At 45.6% G+C, this 6503-nt stretch overlaps 1 non-coding gene across 1 annotated transcript; it reads left to right on the top strand.

The window, feature by feature from the left end:
• Nucleotides 1-650: 650 nt before the first annotated feature.
• Nucleotides 651-843, top strand: LOC123725289 (U2 spliceosomal RNA). Its single transcript, XR_006757789.1, has one exon. It is a non-coding gene; the product is annotated as a U2 spliceosomal RNA (small nuclear RNA).
• The last annotated feature ends 5660 nt before the right edge of the window (nucleotides 844-6503 follow it).

The raw sequence follows: 6503 nt of genomic DNA, 5'->3' as shown, positions 1-6503 counted from the left end.
GGCTGTGCGCCTGCGCTATCGTGCATAAATGTATTTTGTCCCCCTACACCAAACGCGATAGAGGACCTTGTGCATTTCAGGTAAAATAACAACTCAATGTTTATATCCCAGGACAAATTAACTAGTAACAGCAAGCTAGCTAAATAGGACAAATTAGCTAGCAAGTGCAAGCTAACTTGCTAAATTGCCATAAATGTTTAATGCTTTTCAACCTGTCCCCAAATTAATATAATTGGTTCAGAGTTTGTTTTGATATTTTAACCTGCGTGTCGTGATCGCGTTTGGTGTGGGGGGACAACACACAGCAACATTCTAAATGAGGGAAAGGGGATACCTAGTCAGTTGTACAACTGAATGCCTTTAACTGAAATGTGTCTTCCGCATTTAACCCAACCCCTCTGAATCAGAGAGATAATGGGAGCCCTGTTTGTATTTGAAATCAAATAAATTCCAAGTTATTGTTTGGGATCTGTCATGTAGAACTAGAAAGTAAAGTTGTCTAACTCAATGACATGATCGCCTCTGATGAGGACCTAGAAGTGGGACAGATCTGGTGTATGTGCCAATATGTTTTGGAATGTGTATGATTGAGCCCCATCTGGCTCCTCTGTCCATATTTAGTTTGACAGTCAAGATACTTTTCAACTTTTTTGGCTTCTCTGCCTTTTGGCTAAGATCAAGTGTAGTATCTCTTTAAAAATCTGTTTCTGACATTTTAATATCTGAAAGGTCCCCTATCTGGGGACCATATATGAAATTATTTTTTGGAACGGCGAGATGGAATAGGGGCTTGAACTTGTATTGTGATTGTATTGCAGTATCTCCAGGAAGGATGCACCTCTCTGGCTGCAGGTAGCCTAGTGGATAGAGAGGCGAGCCAGCAACCGAAGGGTTACCAGTTCGAATCCCGAGTCCGACGGGATACATCTTTCAGGAAGTGAGTTGGCAACCAGAGGGTTGCTGGTATCAAATCCTAGATGCCATTTTCTGCCGTTGTGCCCTTGAGCAAGGCATCTAACCCCCCTCCCCCACAGTAACTGCTCATTGGGTGCCCAATGTGACAGCCTCTTGCTCCAACCAGTACAGTGCATTCGGAAAGTATTCAGAACCCTTGACTTTGTCCACATTCTGTTACGTTACAGCCTTATTCTAAAATGGATTCAATAAAAATCCTCAATCTTTACACAATAATCCATAATGACAAAGTGAAAACAGGTGTTTTTTTTACATACCTTATTTAAATAAGTATTCAGACCCTTTGCAATGAGACTCGAAATTGAGCTCGGGTGCATCTTGTTTCCATTGATCATCCTTGAGATGTTTCTACAACTTCATTGGGGTCCACTTGTGGTAAATTAAATTGATTGGACCTGATTTGAAAAGGCACACACCTGTCTAAAAAAAGGTCCCACACTTTACAGTGCACGTCAGAGCAAAAACCTAGCCATGAGGTCGAAGGAATTGTCCGTAGAGCTCCAAGACAGGATTGTGTCGAGGCACAGATTTTTTATTTTATTGAACCTTTATTTAACTAGGCAAGTCAGTTAAGAACAAATTCTTATTTACAATGACGGCTTACCCCAGCCAAACCTTAATAACACGGACGAAGCTGGGCCAATTGTGTGCCTTCCTATGGGACTCCCAATCACGGCCGGTTGTGATACAGCCTGAAATCGAACCAAATCAAATTGTATTGGTCAGATACAAATGGTTAGTAGATGTTATTGCGGGTGTAGCGAAATGCTTGTGCTTCTAGTTCCGACAGTGCAGCAATATCTAACAAGTTATCGAACAATTCCACAACAACTACCTAATACACACAGATCTAAGTAAAGGGATGGAATAAGAATATTTACATATAAATATATAGATGAGCAATGACTGAGCAGCATAGGCAAGATGCAATAGATGGTATAAAATACAGTATATAAATATGGGATGAGTAATGCAAGATATGTAAACTTTATTAGTGGCATTGATGAAGTGTCTAGTGATCCATTTGTTAGTGGCCAATGATTTCAAGTATGTATGTAGGCAACAGCCTGTGTTAGTGATGGCTGTTTAACAGTCTGATGGCCTTGAGATAGAAGCTATTTTTCAGTCTCTCGGGCCCAGCTTTGATGCACCTGTACTGACCTCGCCGCCTTGATGCTGATGAACAGGCAGTGGCTCGGGTGGTTGTTGTCCTTGATGATCTTTTTGGCCTTCCTGTGACATCGGGTGCTGTAGGTAATTTTCCCCCAGTGATGCGTTGTGCAGACCGCACCGCCCTCTGGAGAGCCCTGCGGTTGTGGGCGGTGCTGTTGCCATACCAGGCGGTGATACAGCCCGACAGGATTCTCTCAATTATGCATCTGTAAAAGTTTGAGGGTTTTAGGTGACAAGCCAAATTTCTTCATCCTCCTGAGGTTGAAGAGGCACTGTTGCGCCATCTTCACCACACTGTCTGTGTGGATGGACCATTTGTTTGTCTGTGATGTTAACGCCAAGAACTTAAAACTTTCCACCTTCTCCACTGCTGTCCCGTCGATGTGGATGGGGGGGTGCTCCCTCTGCTGTTTTCTGAAGTCCACGATCATCTCCTTTTCTTTTGTTGACATTGAGTGAGAGGTTGTTTTCCTGACACCACACACCGAGAGCTCTCACCACCTCCCTATAGGCTGTCTTGTCGTTCTTGGTGACCAAGCCTACTACTGTTGTGTCGTCTGCAAACTTGATGATCGAGTTGGAGGCGTACATGGCCACGCAGTCATGGGTGAACAGGGAGTACAGGAGGGGGCTGAGCATTCACCCTTGTGGAGCCCCAGTGTTGAGGATCAGCGAAGTGGAGATGTTGTTTCCTACCTTCACCACCTGGGGGTGGCCCGTCCAGGACCCAATTTCACAGGGCGGGGTTGAGACCCAGGTCCTCAAGCTTAATGATGAGCTTGGAGGGTACTATGGTGTTGAATGCTGAGCTGTAGTCAATGAACAGCATTCTGTTGAACACCATCTCAGGATGGTAAGTTGGTGGTTGAAGTTATCCCTCTAGTGGTGTGGGTGCTGTGCTTTGGCAAAGTGGGTGGGGTTATATCCTTCCTGTTTGGCCCTGTCCGGGGGTATCGTCGGATGGGGCCACAGTGTCTCCTGACCCCTCCTGTCTCAGCCTCCAGTATTTATGCTGCAGTAGTTTATGTGTCGGGGGGCTAGAGTCAGTCTGTTATATCTGGAGTATTTCTCCTGTCTTATCGGGTGTCCTGTGTGAATTTAAGTATGCTCTCTCTAATTCTTTCTTTCTTTCTTTCTTTCTTTCTTTCTTTCTTTCTTTCTTTCTTTCTTTCTTTCTTTCTTTCTTTCTTTCTTTCTTTCTTTCTTTCTTTCTTTCTCTGTCTCGGAGGACCTGAGCCCTAGGACCATGCCTCAGGACTACCTGACATGATGACTCCTTGTGGTCCCCAGTCCACCTGGCCATGCTGCTGCTCCAGTTTCAACTGTTCTGCCTGCGTCTATGGAACCCTGACCTGTTCACCAGACGTGCTACCTGTCCCAGACCTGCTGTTTTCAACTCTCTAGAGACAGCAGGAGCGGTAGAGATACTCTCAATGATCGGCTATGAAAAGCCAACTGACATTTACTCTTGAGGTGCTGACTTGTTGCACCCTCGACAACTGTGATTATTATTATTTGACCATGCTGGTCATTTATGAACATTTGAACATCTTGGCCATGTTCTGTTATAATCTCCACCCGGCACAGCCAGAAGAGGACTGGCCACCCCTCATAGCCTGGTTCCTCTCTAGGTTTCTTTCTAGGTTTTGGCCTTTCTAGGGAGTTTTTCCTAGCCACCGTGCTTCTACACCTGCATTGCTTGCTGTTTGGGGTTTTAGGCTGGGTTTCTGTACAGCACTTTGAGATATCAGCTGATGTAAGAAGGGCTATATAAATACATTTGCTTTGATTTGATTTGATTCTTACATAGGTATTCCTCTTGTCCAGTGTGATGTCGATTGCATCGTCTGTGGACCTATTGGGGCAGTATGTAAATTGCAGTGGGTCTAAGGTGACAGGTAAGATTGAGGTGATATGATCCTTGACTAGTCTCTCAAAGCACTTCATGATGACGGAAGTGAGTGCTAAGGAGCGATAGTCATTTAGTTCAGTTACCTTTGCCCAGGAACAATGTCAGCCATCTTGAAGCATTTGGGGACAACAGACTGGGATAGGGATTGTTTGAATATGTCCGTAAACACACCAGCCAGTTGGTCTGCACATGCTCTGAGGACACGGCTAGGGATGCCGTCTGGGCCGGCAGCCTTGCGAGGGTTAACATGTTTAAATGTCTTACTCACATTGGCCACGGAGAAGGAGAGCCCACAGTCCTTGGTAGCAGGCCTTGTCGGTGGCACTGTATTATCCTCAAAGCGGGCAAAGAAGGTGTTTAGTTTGTCTGGAAGCAAGACGTCGGTGTCAGTGACATGGGTGGTTTTCTTTTTGTAGTCCGTGATTGTCTGTAGACCCTGCCACATACGTCTCGTGTCTGAGCAGTTGAATTGCGACTCCTCTGTCCCTATACTCACATTTGACTTGTTCGATTGCCTTGCGGAGGGAATAACTACTCTGTTTATATTCGGCCATATTCCCAGTCTTCTTTCCATGGTTAAATGAGGTGGTTGGCGCTTTCAGTTTTGCTTGAATGCCTCCATCTATCCACGGTTTCTGGTTAGTGTAGGTTTTAATAGTCACAGTGGGTACAACATCTCCTATGCACTTCCTTATAAACTCACTCACCGAATCAGCGTATAAATTGATATTATCCTCTGAGGCTACCCGGAACATGTCCCAGTCCATGTGATTAAAACAATCTTGCAGCAGGAATTCCGATTGGTCAGACCAGCGTTGAATAGTCCTTGTCACAGGTACATCCTGTTTGAGCTTCTGCCTATAGGAGGGGAGAAGCAAAATCGAGTTGTGGTTAGATTTGCCCAAACGAGGGCGAGGGAGTGCCTTGTATGTATGTAGGAAGTTAGTGGCAGTGATCCAGTGTTTTGCCCATCCAGGTATTACAATCAATATGCTGATAGAATTTAGGTAGCCTTGTTCTCAAATTCTCTCTGTTATAATCCCCAGCTACAATTATATCCAGAGAGCCATGTTTCCGTGAAACAGAGTATGTTACAATCCCTGATGTCTCTGGAAAGCAGGAGGGCAACCCTTGTACCTTGTTATCTAGAGACTGGACAATAGCAAGTAATATACTCGGAAGCGGTGGGTGCTGTGCGCGCCTTCGAAGTCTGACCAGAAGGCCGCTCCGTCTACCTCTTCTGCGGCGACGTTGTTTTGGGTCAGCCTCTGGAATCAGTTCAAATGCCTTGGGTGGTTTGAACAAAGGATCTGCTTTGGGAAAATCTTATTCCTGGTCGTAGGTTGCCTGTCGCTCTGATATCCAATAGTTCTTCCAGGCTGTATGTAATAACACAACATTTTCTTGGCTAAGATGATGCACCATCTTGCCAGGGTCTGTAGTGACTCCTCTAGCACTGAGATGCAGTACCTTAGACTGCTGTGCCACTCGGGAACCCAGGCAAGGGTACCAAAATAATTCTGCAGCGTTTAAGGTCCCCAAACCACAATGGCCTCCATCATATTTAAATGGAAGAAGTTTGGAACCACCAAGACTCTTCCTAGAGCTGGCACCTGGCCAAACTGAAGAATCGGGGGAGAAGGGCCTTGGTCAGGGAGGTGACCAAGAACCTGATGGTCACACTGACAGAGCTCTCTAGTTCCTCTGTGGAGATGGGAGAACCTTCCATAAGGACAACCATCTCGTCAGCACTCCAACAATCAGGCCTTTATGGTAGAGTGGCCAGACGGAAGCCACTCTACATTGAAAGGCACATGACAGCTCGCTTGGAGTTTGCCAAAAGGCAACTAAAGACTCTTAAACCATGAGAAACTAAATTCTCTGGTCTGATGAAACCAAGATTGAACTCCTTGGCCTGAATGCCAAGCATCACGTCTGGCGGAAACCTGGCACCATCCCTACGGTGAAGCATGGGGGTGGCCGCATCATGGGGTGGGGATGTTTTTCAGTGGCAGGGATTGGGAGACAAGCCAGGATCGAGGGAAAGATGAACGGAGAAAAGTACAGAGATTCTTGATGAAAACCTTCTCCAGAGCGCTCAGGACCTCAGACTAGGGCGTACGTTCACCTTCCAAAAGGACAACAACCCTAAGCACACAGCCAAGACAACGCAGGAGTGGCTTTGGGACAAGTCTCTGAATATCCTTGAGTGGCCCAGCCAGAGCCCGTCATGAACCCAATCGAACATCTCTGGAGAGACCTGAAAATAGCTGTGCAGCGATGCTCCCCATCCAACCTAACAGAGCTTGAGAGGATTTGCACTGAAGAATGGGAGAAACTCCCCAAATACAGGTGTGCCAAGCTTGTACTGATTTAAAGGGTCTGAGTACTTATGTAAATGTGATTTTTTTTTCTTATTTTTTGTTTTTGTTTTTGTATTTGA

The sequence above is a fragment of the Salmo salar genome, chromosome 11 (genome assembly GCF_965601325.2).
Source record: "Salmo salar chromosome 11, fSalSal1, whole genome shotgun sequence".
Classification (NCBI taxonomy): Eukaryota; Metazoa; Chordata; class Actinopteri; order Salmoniformes; family Salmonidae; genus Salmo; species Salmo salar.
The sequence above is the reverse complement of the archived record's forward strand: the minus strand, read 5'-3'. Positions and strand labels throughout refer to the sequence as shown.